This window comes from Vombatus ursinus, unplaced genomic scaffold, assembly GCF_900497805.2.
Source record: "Vombatus ursinus unplaced genomic scaffold, bare-nosed wombat genome assembly UNPS02014945.1, whole genome shotgun sequence".
Taxonomy (NCBI): Eukaryota; Metazoa; Chordata; class Mammalia; order Diprotodontia; family Vombatidae; genus Vombatus; species Vombatus ursinus.
In genome coordinates this window covers 1499791-1519290 of record NW_020954723.1, presented here as the reverse complement: position 1 = coordinate 1519290, position 19500 = coordinate 1499791, and the positions used below count along the sequence as shown (strand labels likewise).

At 40.2% G+C, this 19500-nt stretch overlaps 1 protein-coding gene across 7 annotated transcripts in view; it reads left to right on the top strand.

Annotated features, from left to right (window-relative positions):
• Nucleotides 1-10078: 10078 nt before the first annotated feature.
• The window catches only part of LOC114030082 (signal-induced proliferation-associated 1-like protein 1), a 375977-nt gene continuing 366555 nt past the window's right edge, over nt 10079-19500 (top strand). For 6 of the 7 annotated variants that reach the window (XM_027844745.1, XM_027844746.1, XM_027844748.1 and 3 more), the window contains exon 1: nt 10691-11016. The gene's annotated coding sequence lies outside the window, so the exon portion shown is untranslated. Of the gene's footprint in view, nt 10177-10690; nt 11017-19500 lie in introns of those variants that run through there. The other variant, XM_027844744.1, reaches the window with a different exon arrangement.

The window sequence follows — 19500 nt, the reverse complement described above, 5'->3', positions numbered from 1 at the left end:
CAAAGAAAATATGCTCCTTGTTCTAACAGAAGTTTTCTGTCTATTAGGGGAAACCAAGACTGCATGAAAATTAATATATCATCATATTATATAATGCAATATATTATATTGTATCATTATGTATATTGCCATATGATGGTATATGTAATATATCATATTTATTGTATTGAACTGTGCTGTATTAAATTAATTTTCATGAGCTCTGGTTTCCCCTGACAGACTGAAAACGTGTACTGTAAGGGCAAAGAGCAAATATTCTTCAATTATCTTTATGTCCCCTATAGAATGTGCCTATATACAGTAGGTGTTTAAAAATGTTTACTGAAAGAATGAATAAAATAGATAATACTTCAATGATATTGAATAAAATTTAATCTTTGATTCAGAAGGTACTTTAGGTGCTTGTGGTACCTCAGGACCATCATTATCAATACTCTACCTTTAAAAATTTGTGATTTTATTGGTGTGGGCATTTTCTTCATAGAAGCAGTTTGCCACCCTCTCCTTCCCTCCACATATATCCGTGCCTCACATAAGTGTATTGTTGCTGTGAACAAAGAAACCTATCACCCCAAAAGTAATTTTTCTGTTGATGAAGATCTCTAAATTTATCTGGGCTGCATTTTGTAACTTGGTAACAAACACATAGTTTATTGGTAACCCATACTCAAAACCTTTCCAACTTGAGCATCTTTTATCGGGGGGGAACCTTCGGCCTTAAGGCCACATGTGGCCCTCTAGGCCCTCACGTACAGCCCTTTGACTAAAATCCAAACTTCACAGAACAAATCCCCTTAATAAAAGGATTTATTCAGTAAAACTTGGACTCAGTCAAAAGGCTGCTAAGAACCTAGAAGGCCATGTGTGGCCTCAAGGCCACAGGTTCCCCACTCCTGTTCTAGATCATGTGCTTTATGAGCATGACCTTTAAAAATCCAGAGTCAAGATGTCCAGGCCACAATAAGGTATCAGAGGAAGCATAATTGTGCATATTGGTTATTTCTGTAGATGTGAAGTTAGATGGTTCTCAAGGATGAAATACTTGATAACCTAACACTTTACTAAATGAATGAATGAATAACATGTATTAAGTGCTTACCACTAAGAACTCTTCTAAGCCCTGAAGATACAAATATAAAGATAATGATTGTCTGTGGCCTCAATGAGATGACATTCTAATAGAAGGAAATGACACATGTAGGGGAGAATTGGCCAGGACAGAGTATTTGGGTTTAGTAAGTCACTGAGATGGTAAAATAAGGGAGTAGATTGTAATTGTGGAATTCTGATTCCGATCGACACACTCTTTCTAGTAGCAATGATGGTGTTCATTTAATGGTTTCAGAACTGGAAAAGAGGTGGAGTATTGGTGTGCATACCAGTTATGCTGAGGAGAAAATATCTGGAGAATAAGGTGAATCATGCCTGGGGACACCCAGATGTAGAGGGTCATAAGAGGCAATCACCAAACAATACAACAGGGTCCCAGAATGAGAATTAGAGAGCTATAAGGGTTAAGTCCCTCCAAGATGTTGTCTCTGGTCTGAGGGGGCAGCACCAGGGTGAGAAGGTGTCCGCTGTTATGCTGAAAAATGGAAAATACTACACACTATGCTTTTTTGGTATCCACTTGCTTTCACTCACGAGTTTCTGTGCCAAGCATAATGTAATGATAGGTATGTACACCTTGGACAGGCACTAAAGGTACACAATGAGCTGGACTCATAATTGCATAGCATAAAGAGTAGGTTGGGCAGCCTGTGGGAAACAGTGCAGCCCTTTCAACAATGCCGAGCTACTCCCTAACACTCAACATCTCATCTTTTTAATACAAATATCCTACTAGGGAAATAATATAGTTATAAAATCTGATATGCCACAGTCTCCAAAGAATCAGAATTATGGGTGACCCAAAGAGCAATGAAGACATGTACAGCTTCCTCCTTCTCCAAAAGGCCTTTCTTCATCTTCCCAGGAATGAGTGTTCTCTCACCCTTGAAGTTACTCTATTACATATTTTTGTGTTTTCTTGTATATATGTTATGTCACTGAGGTAGAGTACAAACTCCTTGAGGGCTGGTACAGTTTTTCATTTTGTCTTAGTATCGCTAGTGCCAGCACAGTTAGTCAACAAGCATTTATTAAGCAGTTACTAAGTGCCAAGGACTTGGCTAAGTGCTAGGAATCCAAATACAAGCAAAAAGCAAGATAGTCCCTGCCCTCAAGGAACTTACATTCTAACAGGGGAAGACAACGCATAAAAGGAAGCTGTAGAGTTGTGGGGTCGGGGAAGGTACCTGTTGGGAGCATGACAGAGAAGTCCAGATTGGAGCCTGGTGAGAAATGAGATGGCTAGACTGGGTTCTTTTCTTAAATGGAGGATGTGAGAAGTTATCCAATCAGAGGAGGGACCTCAGGCATGGAAGGTACTTCTGAATTGAAGGCTGAAGCAATCTTCCAGGATGAAGAGGTTTCTCAACTATGGCACAGAAGTCTGCCTTATGGAGTCTGGCCTGGTGGGAAATTAAGAGATAGCTAGCCTCCTTCACACCCTCCTTCACATAGGAGCTACTTAATAAAATCTCATTGAATTTAAGGAAGTTATGGCATATCACACACAATAAATTGTATAAGGGGTGTTATCTATGTTTATATATGCTCAGAAAAGGAGTCATTGGCACCAACAAAATAACAAAGGTCCTAAAAGAAGGACTTTTTTTTTTAATCTGGGTACTAAAGACTCAGAGAGAAGAAGTATGGATGAGTTGGGATCTCTATCACTGGGTAGAGCATCTGATGAGGAATATGTTGAGGAGATTGTGGGTCCACTGATATACTGCAGTATGTTTATCAAAGTGTTTATATTCAGTATTTTGTGGCATAGAAACTGAGATGGAAGAAAGAATTCAACTCATTTTCTGAAAGTCAGGAGAGAGTTGGGAGGAGATCAAATAACAGACAACTGTGCGTATTGTCTATCTATATTAGAGGTTGTACTATCTTGGGAGGAGGGAGGAGTAGAAGTAGCTAAAGTCAGCAGAAGAGTGCTGGCAGGAAGGAAGTGGACTGATAACCAATCTCCACTTGGCAGACCCCTTGTCTGCTATTCTGTAGTCCCCAGGGGTGGTCAGGGATCAGTTTGTCTGACTGTTTCTGTGAGAGGGAATGGTAGACAGAGGAAAATGGAGTCTGGAAATTCGAATCCATTGTCTATTGAGCTGTTTCTGTCTTCCTCTAACACTGATGTGAGTGTCTAGTTGGCTAGACTAGAAGGGTCAGCTGAAGCAGGAGTTTTGGATTGACACTCAGGTCCATTTTCACCAATGCCTGAAGGTTTGAGAGCTTACACGTTGGAATCTGAGATTGGCACACACCTCTTGAGGCCCATTACAGCTGAAAAAAGTTAATAGATTTGGCTAATGCTTGGTCAACTATTTCGAAAGTACCAAATTTTTTTTTGGGAATCACACAGGTCCTTAAGTTGTAATATGTTGTTGAACATTAATATACAGTCACCCTTTATGGATACAAATCCATGTTAAGATGAATAAAAAATAAATGAATGCTCACATACTTAATTTTATCTCATTATGAACATGTCCCTTATAGTAGATACATACAAGACAGATAGTTTTTTTTAATTGTTTACTAATTATTTATAATTTTGTAGCATGAGGGTGAATGTATTCATAGGTTTTTGATCACAGGTTTTAACTTATTTTAGTTTGGACCCCAAGAATAAATGAGTAATTTAATATATTTGTATAATCACAATGAAACGTTTTTGTGTGTTAGGGTAAAAATCACTTTGAGATTAAAGCTACGTTGAGAATACTATTCATAAATATATTCCCTGGAAGAGAATGTTTGTATATAAATTTGGTGCAAGAGAAAAACATAGAGCTTGGGCTAAACCATGATACTTAAAACTGAAAAGTAAAACTGACCTACTATCAAGTTAAACATTCAATGAAACATAACAAATGAAAACAAACAAAAGTTTAATATTACAATGAATAACAAGTTGTTACAGTAGGAAATACTCATTATTCATTGTAATATTGAAATTCATTTTAGAACCATGAGATTTTAGGTCTTACAGAGATGGTAGACATTTTCTAGCCAAACCCCCTCAGTTTAAATATGGGGAATCTGAGACCTAAAGAAATGAAATAACTTGCTCTAAGTCATATATCTCATTCCTAGCAGAAATTTTATAAAAACTTGTCTCCGGACTTCCAGTTAATATAGTGATGTTTCCAATAGGACACCTTTGCAACACTGGATTGAGCCCACATATAATCACCAAACATCTTCATTCCTAAGCCTCGATGGTCCTTTTCAGTTTATATTACTATTCAATCAGATTTAATTAAGTACTTAAAACTAAAATATTCAAATGAATCTGTTATCTATTCAACACGGGCATGCAGATCTCATTCCTTCCAAGCTTGCTCACTCAGCAGAACTCTTGTCCATGTTCTCCCAAGTTCTCCACCTTGCATTGTCCAAAGCACAGGAGGCATCCCTCACTTTCTTCTGACAATGTTAGGATACCAGTGGAGCACTTTGGTTATCTACCTGTCATTCTTTGCTCTTGCCATGTAATCATCTCATCATCTGTCATACAATTCCTTCACGATGTCCTTTATTTCTGTTCTTTGGAACAGAGTTCTTTGGAGTTCCTTGTCGATAATTTGTTACTGCATGGTCACACCCACCATATACAATAGTGTCTTATATTTACTATATCTTTGTTGATTGTGAGATAGAAATTCTATGTGTGGTCCATTGTTGAGTATCATTGGAAAATACCTGCTTATTCCCTGCTCACACCCTCTCTGAGGAAACTCTCAGTCCTGTATAGATGACTCTCATGAAGGTTTTGCATATAGATGCTCAATGATTGGGGACTAACTAAACAAATTTTGGCATATGAATGTGATGGAATACTACTATGCTATAAGAAAAGAATAATGTAACAAATACAGAGAAGCACGGGGAGATCTACCCGAACTGATGCAGACTGAAGTAAAGCCAAGAAAACAATATACACAATGACTACAACAATGTCAATAGAAAGAACAACCACACACACAAAACCAGTGGTGAATGTTGCAAAATTGTAAAGAACAAGCATGGCTGAAAAGAAGAGATGAGAAGACACTCCCAACCCATCTTCTGCAGAGGTGGGAAGTCCACAAATGTTGTACATTGCACATATTTTCAGACTTCATTGATGTATTGATCAGTTCTGCTGATTCCCTTCCCCCTCCCCTGCTTTTTCTTTCTTTCTTTGGTCTTAAAAAAAACTGTTATATGGGATGACTCTTTGGGAGGGGGAGGGGAAAGGATACTAGAGAAAATTATGATGATATAAAAAACCCAAAATACATGATTAAAAAGTTAATTTTTTAAAAGTTTGATTTTTTTAAATAGATGAGAGATTAGGCATAGAGGTCCACAGTAATTTATGATCTCTCAGTTACTATTTTTTTTTTAATATCAATAAGATCTAAGATTTTTTTTCCTTTACACGTTTAGCATTTTCTTTTTGGTATCCTTCAGTTACTTTTTATGTTGGTCCTTCAACGCCTTCACAATTCACAATATAGACCTTCTCTATATATACTTGGTCCAATCTGATTGTTTTTCTTGTCTTTTTTTTTTTCCTTTAGTGCTACTTCTGCCTCCTATATATATATACACCTAAGGCAGGGGTGGGGAACCTGCAGCCTTGAGGGCACATGTGGCCTTCTAGATCCTCAGGTTTGGCCTTTTGACTGAGCCCAAGTTTTACAGAACAAATCCTTTCATTAAGGGGAGTTGTTCTGTGAAGTTTTGATTCAGTCAAAGGGCCACACTTGAGGACCTAGAGAGCCACATGTGGCCTCAAGGCTGTAGGTTCCCCACCCCTGATAAGGGTTTGTGATGTTGAGGGGTCCTAGGGTGTTGGATCTGCCATGTTTGAAAAACAAAACAGTTTGTTGACATTTTTTTTCGTAAATCTTTTCCATTTTTGTTTAGTTTGTAATGTTCCTTTCATTACCATCCTTGAAAGCTCTTGGGTTGACTTTGCTTGATTTGGTATTTTGACAAACTTTCTAATAAACTGGTTTGACCCTCCACTGCTTCTTTCTGCTTTATGAAATAATATTGCTCATAACTGTCCACCATCCTTCTTTGTAAGATTTTATAGGCATGTTTATATTCTATCCTGGCTTTGCCTTTGGTATCTATCCCTCACTATTTTGCAAGTAAGTCAGATATTTACTAAGGCACATTTTGAATTCTTTTGGTTTCTTTGTCCTGGCAATTAATTTACAATGGCTAATGTCCTGAAATTAATTTATGATTTTTTTTTACCATGTAAGATGTTAATATCATTTCTGAAAACCCTCCTAATAATTATGTACAGTCAAACAAAAGAATTCTTAGAATGGCTGTGTCCCAAAATGGACATTCTGCATTTTAAAAGTCATCACCTCTCTGGTGGGGGTGTGTGTGTGTGTGTGTGTGTGTGTGTGTGTGTGTGTGTGTGGCAGGAGAAGGGGCATCAATGGAATTGCTTTGATTCTCAAAGTTTTTTTTTTTTTAATGTTGTCATTGTATAAATTCTCCTAGCTCAACTTACTCTGCATCAAGTCATATCAATAGCTTTTAAACATAATGAAGGGTTAAATAATTTTAATTACATACCATATTTTTTTCTCTTGGCAGTTTTCCTTTATCTCTGCATTTATTTCTCTCTCTTTCTTTATAGTTATTTATATATAATGGTTTTCCCCTATCAAATTGTTTATTCTTCAAGAGCAAGGTTACATGTCATAGCTATATCACTGTATCCCCAGTGATAACTACTCATACACTGCAGATACTTAATGTTCATAGTTCATAGGATTTAAAGCTATAAGAATCACAGAGTCATAGATTCATTGTTCAAAGGGAACTCAGAGATCCTCAAGCCCCACTCCATTTCTCAGATTAGGAAACTGAGGCCTAGGAAAATGAAATGGTTTGCTCAAGATGATACTGGTAATGGGTTAGTCAGTCATTTGCTAAGTGCCTAATATATGCCAGGTATTATGCTATGCACTGGGGATACAAAAGAGATAAAAGACTGTTAAGGAGAGCTCACAATCTAATGAAAGACATAACATCCAAGCTGGTGTGTACAAATAAGCTATATACAGAAGATAATTAAAAGAGAGAAGCCACTACAATTAAGAGGAATTGGGATAGGCTTCCTTTGTAGAAGATGGGATTTCAATTGAGATTTGAAGGAAGCCACAGAAGCCAGTAGGGCAGCTAGGTGGTGAAAGTAGATAGAGTGCCAGACCTGGAGTCAGCAATACTCATCTTTGTGAGTTCAAATCTGGTCTCAGACACTTACTAATTGTGTGACCCTGGGCAAGTCTTGTCTCAGTTTTCTCATCTGTCAAATGAGCTAGAGAAGGAAATGGCAAACCACTTCAGTATCTTTGCCAAGAAAACCCCAAATGGGGACGTGGAGAGTCTGAGAAGCCATGAGGTGGAGATGAAGAGGGAGAGCATTTTAGGCATAAGGGAGAGCCAGAGAAAGTGCCTGGAGCCAATTTTACTAGGAACAGCCTGGGAGGTTAGTGTCACTGGATCAAAGAGTGCAAGACAGAAAGTTAAGGCTTAAGAGGACTAGAAAGGAGTGTGTGTGTGTGTATAGGGGTTGGAGGGTAGTGGGCTATGTTATGAAAGCCATTAAACACCAAACAGGATTTTGTGTTTGATCTTAGCTTCCATAGGGAGTTTATTGAGTAGGGGAGTGACAGACATAGTTGGACTAGTACTTTAGGAAAGTGACTGGAGGAAGGATTGGGTAGGGGAGAGATGGGAGGCAGATACTGATCAGCAGGCTATTTCAGCAGTCAGGAATTTAATTTCCATATTCTGACTCTAAATCCATAGTCTTTCTAATAATTCATTCCAATTTGATGACATAGGGGTGGGGTGGAATAACATAGTACATAATGTTTATGTTGGAATCAGAGGGGCCAGAGTTCTCATCCCAATTTATGCAACTAGCTGTGTGCCCCTAGATGTCAGTTAATCTCCCTTAATCCCAGCTGACTCATTTATAAAATCTGGATAAAAACTATCTCATTGGGTTGATGTGAGGATCAAATAAAGTACTGCATGTAAAGTACTTTGTAAACCTTAAAGGTCATGTAACTGAAATATAATCAATGAAGGGGTGGGAGAAAATTGCTTTCAAGACATCAGTTTTGACATGCACTGTTATTTAAATACAGATTCTACAGAATTTTAGGAGAAAGTGCTCCTCTTAGGCTCCCAAATGCCTAAAATGAAAGGGTGAAAAGTACTAAGAAGAGTCTCCATCTTTAACAGGATTTCACGTATAAAGGCTTCATATTAAGACAACTGAACCAGGCAGTTAGGTGGCTCAGTGGGTAGAGTGCTGGGCCTGGAGTAAGGAAGACCTGAATTCAAATTGGCCTCAATCACTACCTGTGTGACCCTGGGCAAGTCACTTAACCTCTGCTTGCCTTAATCCATGGGAAGGAAATGGCAAACCACTACAGTATCTTCCAAGAAACCCAATATGGGATCACAAAGAATTGGAAGGAACTGAACCACAAGCGCACCAAAAGGAAAAAACTCCAAATACTTCCCCTCCTCCGAACCCTTGGGGCTTTTGTGAAGTCACCATTTAAAAGAGTACAAAGGAACTCAAAGCAGGTTAATAAGGTTAAGGTAAAGGTGCTATATAGTGTAGTGTAGGAGCCAGGGAGTTAGGCCCCATTAGAATGTGAGCTCCAGGACAGCAGGATTGTCAACTTTTCCGTTGGTACTTCAAGCCCTTTGAACAATGCCATGCATAAAGTAAGTGCCTAATAAATGCTTTATTCATTCATTCGTTCAGAAACCTTTATATTCTAACCATTGTCTATAGAGAGGTGAGTATGCAGCATGATGAGGGCAATAAATAATAATAATGGTACTAATAGCTAATATTTATATAGCACTTACTACATACCAGGCACGGTTCTAAGAACTTTACAATAATTATCTCATTTGTTCCTCACAATAACCTTGGGAGGAAGGTGCTATAATCTCCATTTTACTGGTGACGAGACTGAGAGGCGTTAATAGACTTGCCCAGTCACAGGATGCTAGTAAGTACATTACGGAGTGGGATTTTAGCTCAGGTCTTCCAGGATCCATGTCCAACGATCTTGGCCACTGTGCCATGCTGAAAAAGATGGGTTAAGAACTTACTCATACAGTAGGAATTTGGAAGACGGGCATAACCTTTAACCCGAGTCTGAGACTCAATTTCACCAGATGCACTGTGCTCCCTTTATAAAACCCTTCTTTGGGTCCACATCTGTCCCATCGTGCAGATGTTGAAGTAACAGCGGTCTCCCCTCGCCGCGTGAAAGTCCCACTTTCTCTTGCCGTGCAGCGGCGGGGCACGGCTGGCTGCGGGTGGGAGAGGAGAGGAGGGAGGCGGAAAGAGCTGAGCTAGCTGCGCACCCACGTTTGCAGCCCCGGCTCGCTGCAGGCGGCAGGAATCTGGTGCTTGGCCGTCGTCATGACAACCCGGCACCGCGAGCTGCCCTCCTCCCCCTTTCCCTTCCTCCTCCCACCACCTTCCACCAGTTCCTTCCACTTCCCGCTGCCTCCCGGGACTCTCGCGAGACCTTGCCCGGAGACGCGGAGAAGCCCTGGAGGTGATCTCACCCCCGAGACTTGCCGAGAGGCGGGGAGGGGGGAGGGTGGTGAGAGTGGAGGGGGGAGGAGGGGGCGGAGAGCGGTTGGGAGGGGGGAGTAGGGAGGAGGAGGAGGGGAAGAGTTGGGAGTGGGGAAGGGAACGTTCTGCGCGGGCGAGCGAGCGAGCGAGCGCGCGCCGCCAACTCCAGCAGCAGCAGCAGCAGCAGCAGCTTCAGCAACAGCAGCAGCAGCACCCGCCGCCGCCGCAGCAGCACCACCAGCAGCAGCCGCAGCAGCTGCAACTTTGTTAGGGAGTTGTGTGCGTGCGTGCGTGCGGGAGCGAGCGGGCGGGCGGGCGAAAGTCAATGCGGCGCTGAGAGTCGCAGGGAGTTGGGGTGCCTGGTGGGAAAGCAGTCGGCTTCTGAGGCAGCCTCCCCTCCCCCGGAGCTCCTCCCGTCTCCTTCCCCGGTACAGTCCCCTTCCAGTGAGCCTCCCGCCCCCTCCGACCTCCTCTTCCCTACCTGTCCTTCCCCGCCCCCTCTACTCCTCCTGCAACTCCCCCTGCCCTCCCGGGCTGGGAGCCCACCACCCCTCCCCTCCTCGGAGCCGCCCCCGCCGCCTCTTCGTCTCCTCGTTTTCATCCTCCTCTTCTCTTCCACTTCCTCCTCCTCGGTTTTTGGGGGTGGTGTTGGGAAGTGCTGCTCGAGCCCAGACGGGAGCGAGGGGCTTGGGGAGGGGGGATCCATCCTCCCCACAGTCCCCATACCTGAGTGGCGGCACCCCCAGTTCCCCTCCTCCCCCTCCACCCCACCCCAGCCCTCAAGCCCTTTCATCGCTCCCTCTCCCCAGGTCTCTAGAAGATAGGCACAAGAACCCTTCTCTCCTTCCCTGGGCATTTCACCTTCGGCGTTCCCTCTTTTCTCCTTGGATACCCCTTTCACAGAAAGACTTTTTTTTTTTGAGTTGGACTGATTTCCCCCCTCCCCCTCCTCTCCTTTTCCCCTGCACTCCACTCTTCTCCCCTCCCTCTTTTTCCCAATCTCTGCCTTGCTTATTTTCCGCAGAGAACCCCAAGTAGGCGGTAGAGGAGCGTGTCAGTGGTGTGTGTGTGAGAGTGAGAGTGTGTGTGTGTGTGTGTGTGTGTGTGTATGTGTGTGTGTGTGCGCGCTCAGTGTAGCCAGGATTCCTCCTCCTCCTCCTCCTCTTCCTCCTCCTAAGAAGAGAGCTCGAGTGGAAACTGCTCCTGGACACCATCTGCCTCTTCCGGGAGCTGGACAGGAGGGGAGGGGGGCGCGCAACTCAAAAGGGGTAAGTGGCTTCCCCAGGTGTCAGGTTATGGAGGGGGGCGGGGGGAAATGAAGGGATTCCAGGGGAGGTTGTTGCATGGATGTGTGCTGTTCCCTTCCCTTTCTGCTTTTATAGCTTAGTTTGAATGCGCGTTTGCTGTTGGGGAGACTGTGAGGAAGAAAAAAAAGATTAAACTTTTATTTTCGAATTTGGGGAGTGATGCGGTTCTTGCAGAAATGCCTCGGAAGGAACCAAAATTAAACTGTTGTTGGGACATTAAAATGCATGTGTGTAAATATACATACATACCTTAACCCCGAATCTGCAAAGCCGATGTGGGGGGGCGGGGAGCAGACTTAGCTTCTTTCATTGGTGATCTGATCTAAACGTTCTTTCCGCTGGGAGAGGTGGTTTAACGTGAGCTCATGCATTTTGTTTCTGTGCCCAACTTAGCAGTACTCTGTATCCCCTTGATCTTTTCCCCAAGATGTTCATCCATTTAGTTTTGGAACCCAAGTAACGTTGATGAGCGTCGTTTGTAGGCTGTGCCTTAGGGGATGTGTAAAGTGATTTAATCGTGGGAAAGGTAGGGGAGAAGTAAAATGTTTGTAGGTGGTTAATTTCACTCCCTAGGGTCTGGAGGAGGGAAAGCTGGAGAATGTTTTAGTCCTGTTCTCTTGGAGCAGGTAAAAGGGAGAAAGGTGGAGGCAGCAGCAAAAAATAATTTTTCCTCCTGCACCTCATCTGTTCCCAACTTCTCCCCGAATCTTTTAAATCTTTGAAAAAATTGACAGACCTAAATTGCTCCACTCTTTCAGAGAGAACCAGTGATCATAGGATCTCAGGTTTAAGGCCAGAAGGTACCTTACAATTTATCTAGTTCAACCTTCTCTCGTCTTACAAGTGGGGAAACACGCCAGAGAGGTTGTGACTTGCTCAAGGTCACTCAGTGCAGTGCCACAAGCATCTGTTAAGTGCCTACTGTGATCTAGGTTCTGGGGATTCAAAGACATTCCCCACTTCATACAGCTTACATTCTGCTGGGGGAGCTCAGCTTGTAAATAGATAAATACATGATTATTTGAGCAGGGAGAGAGCATTAACACCGAGGGTGAACTTGTTTGCCTGTCCCCATCCAAACTTACCTGTCTTGAATCTTTTTACCATAGGATCCTATGAGGGTGACTGAGTAGGCAAACTGATCAGGTAATTCATATTATGGTGGTAATACACGGGAAGCTGCAGTGCTTTCATGGCTGGGTAGCTCGTAGTGGATCTGTACTGAACTCAAAAGGAGAAAACCTTTATTCAAGGCTGGGAGCCTGCCTTTACCAACCATGTGACCTGGAGCAAATCACTGAACTCACATCCTCAGGTTCCCTGTCAGCAAAATGGGGGAATAATACACTATCCATTTCCCAGGTTTGTTAAGGAAAGTACCTGAGTAAATTATACCTGATAGATGTTCTTAATATTTTAAAAAGATAGGAATTTTGGGTAGGTAGATAGATACTCAGATACTCCACATAGAATTTTCCATATAGTGCTGGGATTTGACCCAGGTTCTCTGACTCTAAATTAGGCAGTGTTGGTCAGGCTAACATTTTAGTAGTATTCATTGCTGGAAAATTTAGAGATAATGAGAAATGTTTCAGTTTCTAGGAAAATCTAAATTTGGGGATTTAGGGAATGTATTTTTGAAGGAGTACCTGGGAATGAATGTCTCCTAAACAGCATTTCCTGGTAAATTTCAGTTTTGTGATGACTGTTTAGAAGAGAAAGTATTTAATGAAATGCTTATAGCCTGTTAGACTCATCTCTATATACTTGGGACTCTGAACTGACATTACAGTGCAAATCTGTTTTCCGATTGAATGTGTCCGATTTCTTTAGGTTCCTAAATATATCTTCATGAACAAAGATTGTAATTACCTTTATAAAGCAACCCTTTCAAGATACACTAGTCTTTTTATCAGCTTTAATACTGGTAAATTGTGGTAGCTATTAACCGTTTTAACATGTTGAATAGTCTTCTAAGTAAAATATTTGCTGACTAAAATCTCTGGGTAAGTTTTTGAGTGGGGGCCTGGACCTTTGAATTCATTATCATGAGGAACTCCTCTTGTCTCTAACTTACAGTTTTAGAGAGTTGCCTGAAGCACAGGCAAAGTTAATGACTTTGCCTTGGTCACACTGATTGTATATGTTAGAGGCTAGACTTGAACACAGCTCTTCTTGACTCCAAGGCCAATCCACTATCCATTAAAATGCATATCTTCTTTACAATGCACAGTCAAGAGTCCTATAAAGCTTGTTGTTGCTACTGCTCTTGCTTTCTTGATTTTCTATGTATGGTCCTTAAAGAAAAACTTGTCACTTTTTTTCTTTCTCTTTTTTGGAAAGGCAGTTAGTCTGCTCCCAACCTTTTAGCAGAATGAACACCAGCAGACTGATAAAATAGAACTTGGTGACAGCAGTATTCCCAGAGAAATGCTTTAAATAATAGAGTTTGCTGTCAGTGATGCAGCTGGCTATTAGATGACAAAGCAGGTATTAACTAAGGAATTCAAAAAATTTAATTAAAAAAAATCCCAGTACCTTTCTCACTCAATTATTTCTTGTAAACTATTAACAACTATTGAAAGGGACAAGAATGGTACTCTCCTGATTAGCCAGAGTAAACAAAGTATTTTGGGATGGATGGTTTTATATAGCTAAGTTTTATTCTCTTATCTCCTGGTTTAAGGCTGATAGAAAACTCTTACTAAAGTTTGCTTATCTGTCTGGATTTGCTTAATTTAAAAAGAGACATAGTTTTTAGCAAGTGACTCAACATAGTCAGTAGGTGTTGCTGTTGTTAGCTTCTCTTCAGTTTTTTTTCCCCCTTTCTGCAGCTGGTTGAGTTGGAAATCCAGTTTTGGTACAGTGAAACCTTTAGATCTAAAGTGCCAAGCAAAATTCGCAGTGACTTTAGTGAATGCCTGCAACTAGGTTGAATTGAACTTTAGGCAATAGTTCCAATATACCTTTGGAAAAGGGCTTCATTAACATAGAACAGATTTTACTGAGAATCTTGGAGTTCAGTAGTCCTTTCTCTGATCATGTTTTCTAGTAGCGTTGGCTAGGACATCTCATCAGTTACTTTGGTTTGCTACTTTCTAGCCACTTATATTTTTATCTTTTCTTTAAAGTCACAAATTGAGAACTGCTGTAAGAATATTTTGTTGTCTTTTAGGACATTGGTGTTGGCTCAGACTTAGGGTGTGAATGTTTCTCTTTGATGTACTACCAAGTAGATGATTGTTTTCTACCTGTCTGAGCATCTGTGGGACCAGGAAGATAAGGAGATCTAGACAGACATCGGGCAGCTAGATGGTGCAGTGGATAGAACACAGGGCCTGGAGTCAGGAGGACCTGAGTTTAAATTAGGCCTCAGACACTAGCAGTGTGATCCTAGGCAAGTCACTTAACCCTGTTTGCTTCAGTTTCCTCATCTCTAAAATGAACTGGAGAAGAAAAAGGGAAACTGCTCCAGTATCTTTGCCAAGAAAACTTCAAATGGGGTCACAGAGTCAGATCTGACTGAAATGACCAGAATAGCAACAAAAGACAGAAAGGGAACAGACTCTTTTACAATCTTACTAATCAAAAAGGATAGATTTAATTATTAAGCACCTACTAAGTGCAAGGTACTGGAAACACCGATGGAAAAATTACAGAGTCCTTACCCTTAAAGAGCTAGTAAGTGGGGATAATGATTGAACCACAACATAATTTTATACCACAGCTTCCATTTTCATGTTTTTAATTGCAGCACAATGTTGTTGCAATGACCCACAATGACCCAAACCTTTCTGAGGATTTTCAGTAGACATCTCTGACTTGGGACTTACATTGTTTGTTCAAGGACAAAGGTAGTGATTAACCTCATCTATGAGTGACAGACAAATAAAGAAGACTTGTTCCATTAAGGTATAGCTAGATATAGAGATATTGACGTTTATGGCTTCTTTCTGTCATTAAAAAAAAATTCAGTGGCCCAAAAGTCTTGGTGCAGTTTTAAGCATATCAATAAGATTATTCCTCAGTTATCAATATACCATAACTTTGTTTTTGATTTGTATTGATTTTGTTTTCAGAATTTCATGACATAATATGCTAGATACCTTATGTTTTGCACAGATTTATTTGGAACTCATTTGTCTCTGATAGGGATAGAAACTGAAATTGTGATTTCACTTGTGTCTGGAGTTCCTCAAGGAACTTACTTCATCAGTGAGGTCAGTACTTGATGTGCAGCTTAGAGTCTTAGAAAGCTGTCCCTGGAGCACTGAGAGGTTAGAGGCAGGTCTTTCTGGCTTTGTATGCACCATGCCACCCAGTGTCTCACAGTGGGCACTTCTTTTCTGTACTAGGGTTTGGAATTGTTGAGTTTTAAAACTGGAAAGGACCTTATCCTATACTTTAACTCCCTTATTTTTCAGGTGGGAAAATTTAAGACTCCACAGAGGTGAAGTATTTCCTCAAGGTTGGATTGCAGAGCAGGAACTCAAACCCAGCCCTGTTTTTATAACAAAACAAAAATGCCTTTCTTAGATTTTGTTTGGGAGGCTTGTTAGACATGTAAATTTTTGTTGTAAGAATGAAAGGGAAGAGGAAAACTCATAGTTGCGTCCCTCAAGCCTCTCCTGTTTCCACACACCTGCCAGTCATTTTTCTAAAGTACAGATCTGACCCCTACTTAGTAAACTTCTGTGGCTCCCTATTGCCTCTAGGGTCAACTGTCGGCTCCTCTGTTTGGCTTTGAAACCTCTCACAATCTGGCTCTAACCTACCTTTCTAAGCTTATCATCCATCGTTCCCCTTTGGCTGAACACTCTATAGTTTGGTCATACCGACCTTGTTGCTGTTCTTTAAGCCTCACACTTCTGTGTCTTTGTACGGTCTGTCTTCCAGGCCTGCAATCTGCTCTGCACTTGAATCACCTTCTAAAAAGCTGAGTTGAAAATTCCCACAACTGAATTGAAAACTCAATACAGGCAATTCCTAATTTGCTCACCTCCTCATTATCTTTTCCTCCCCCCCATGTATATGTACATTTTGTCTCTTCCACTAAAATGAAGCCCCCTGAGGGCAGAGACTGTTTTGTTTTTGTCTTTATCCCCAGCTCCTAGCACAGTACCTGATGCTTAATAATAATAATTCTTATTGAGTGGTTAACAAAATCTATGTTCTTGTTGCAAAGCTACACAAAATGATATTTTTGTTGATATACATGGTCAGTAAACAGGCACTGTGATAAGTGCTAGAGATACAAACATGAGAAAGAAAGACAGCCCCTGACCTAAAAGGGCTTATAATTTAATGAGGGAAGATAAGATATATAATAAGGCTGGATGGGGGAGGTGGGTTAAAGTATTCTGTATATGGAGAAATCAAAGAAGTTCAACATAAACGTAGCCAGAGAAGTTAAAAGAAGTCCAAATTGAGTGCAGCCAAGTGGGAAATGAGGGGATGTCTGCCCTGTCCCCCCTCCTTAAATGGAGATTGAGGAGTTCTTGGCTCCATCTTCTATTCAGAGGGGCAGAGTATTCTGAGGAGGTATAAGTGGTACCAAGGCTGATTGGTACTTGCAAGATGATGATGATAGTTTCCAATGTTGAATTTATTTAGGGGGCATGGTAAAAAAGTCAAAGAAATCCAAAATGAGTGATGTCAGGGTGGGAAATGAGATGTCTGAGGATATCTGATGTGTGATATCTTTTGTTTTTACATCACTTTTTACATAATTTTTCATTTATCAGTATATCCCCTTGCCCAGCCCAATCCGAAGCCATCCGTTATAGCAACCAAAAGAAGGGAAGAAAAAAAGAGAGCAAGTCAATGAAACTAACTACAGGCAAGTTTGACAGCATATGTTATGTTCCATATACATTGTCCCCCACTTCTGAAGAGAAAGGAGCAAGGTGTAGTCTTGTCTCTCTTCTTTGAGGACAAACTTGGTCATAATTACAGTGTTCACTTCTGTTTACTGTTGTTTCCATTCCCACTCTTGTTGTGTACATTGTTTTTTTTTGCTTATGTCACATTCCATTGACTTACATAATTCTTCTCATGCTCTCCCTGTATGGTTCAGCCATGTTCTATTACATTAGTGTACCACACTTTGTTTAGTTATTCATCTAGCAATGGGCTTGCACTTTGTTTCCAGTGGTTTGTTGCGATATGTATTTTGGAGTTTAATGGAGCTTTCTTTCTACTTTTGACCTGGGGGTATCGTTCGCACTCGTCTCTGTCTCTGTGTGTGTGTGTGTGTGTGTGTGTGTTTGTGTTTCCATGTTGGGGAGGGAGAGCACGGATAGCTTTCGAATTTTTCTCCCCAACTCCACTCTCTCCTTTGCATAGCAATGGAATCTTCAGGTCAAAGGGTATGATCATTTAAGTTACTTTATTAGCATAGTTTCAAATTGCTTTCCGGAGTGGTTTGATCAGTTCTCAGAGCCACCAATAGCAGACTAGTGTGCATATCTTCCACAAAAGAGTCTTTATCACATATTTGGTAATCAGACTTTGGTGTTATAACATTGGTAATAGTTCACATTTTGTATTTCCTCAACATTATTTCTTAGAAGGTTAAAAAAAATGTGACCTACTTAATGTTTTAGGTCATTATTCCTTCTAACTAATTTAATAAGTTTATAGAACCTTATATTGAAAACATTTGATTAGTTCATGCCTTTCATTTTGACTATCTGTATTATTTTTCCCTTGTTTCAGTTTTTTCATATTGATGGTTTAGTTTTCTTTAATTATAAGTTCCTGAGGGCATATATCCTATTTAGAATTTTTTTAAAATATTTAAATTTCTATTGCAATTTAGTTGTATTTCCAAAATCATACTAGAAGCTCATCTGTACTATATTGGTATAATCAGCTATGTGGCACAGTGGATAGAATGCTGGGCCTGGAGTCAGGAAGATCTGAGTTTGAATCCAGCCTCAAACATTTAATAACTGTGATCTTGGGCAGGTCATTTAACTTCTATTTGTCTCAAGTTTCTTCAACTGTAAAATGGGGCTAAACATAGCACCTACCTGCCGGGGTTATTGTGATGAACAAATGAGGTAATATTTATAAAGCACTTAGCACAGTGCCTGGTACATAGAATGTTTATATAGCACACGCTTTAAAAATTTTTTTTAAAAATTTAATTTATGGAATAAAATAAACATTTCCATAGCATAGTATAATAAAAAAAGATGATTGCACATGAAACTGCAGATCTATTATGTGTTGTTATGTATTATTACTATTCCTTTTAAATATATAATAAAGTTATCGTATAAGTTTTTTCCTTTTTTTTCTTCCCTCTCCCCAACCCTAGAGGTGGCTACCACATACTATATTGATGCCAACTATAATAATAATAACAAACCTTAGAGGACTTATGATCTTATACTACATTCACTTGTAGTAATTCCTTTAAGAAAACTACAAAATTAAGGCTTTTTTCCCCCCTAAGGCTATTTTAAAATGTTTATGTTTTTAAAACCTTCCTATTGGTATTTACCTCATCCATATTGTTAGAGTGTTGTTGGATAATATTTTTTAAAAGGCTAGTTGGATTTTCATCACAACTGTTATCTATTCTTCCAATAACAATTGAGGATTGTATACTGCGTTCTTTTATGGTGCTTTCTGTGGTATCTTTTATTTACTTTAAAATCATTTAAAAATTTCTGTTGCACGGATATGTATTAGCTGAGCTTTGTGTTACGCTTTGGCATTCTTTTATAGTAGGAGGCAAGATTGACATCTTAATGGTTAGGACTTTCTTTTGGAAAAAAGCATATCTGTTGTATATACTTACAAGAGAAGCAGCATGGAGAATGGATAGAGGGCTAGCTTTGGCATCAGAAAGACCTGAGTTCAAGTCCAGCCTCTGACATATACTAGTGTCCCAAACAGCTAAGACAGTAAATTGCTGAGCAGTTGCAGATCTTCATTGGTAGAGGAAGTTTCATCATTGGGCGTTGCCTACACCGGTGAAGTCACAGGTCACAGCCATCCAAAAGTATTGTTTTTTGGATTAAAATAAGAATTAAATTTTTCTCCATATAGTTCCTTTTTAGCTGTGCAAGTTCCCATTTAATGCAAAGGGATGCAGTTTTGTAAAAATAGTCATGTGCCCTGAGTACCACTATGTTAAACACACATAATTAAGCATGTAATTTTAGTTCTAAAAATTTCAATATAAAAACAAATTTTGTTATTAATACAATAATTCAATTCAATAAACATTCTTCAAATACTTGCTCTATGTAGAACAGATTTGAGGTGCAAAAGGAAACAATGTGAAGATAAGATAAAATCCTTGCCCTCTTGGAACTCACTGTAGTGGGGAGATACAGCACACATACAAATAACTGTATAACATATAATAACATCAGATAAAAGCATGAGAGATAAAAAAAAAGTGCTATGGAGGATTTGAGGGAAGTTGAT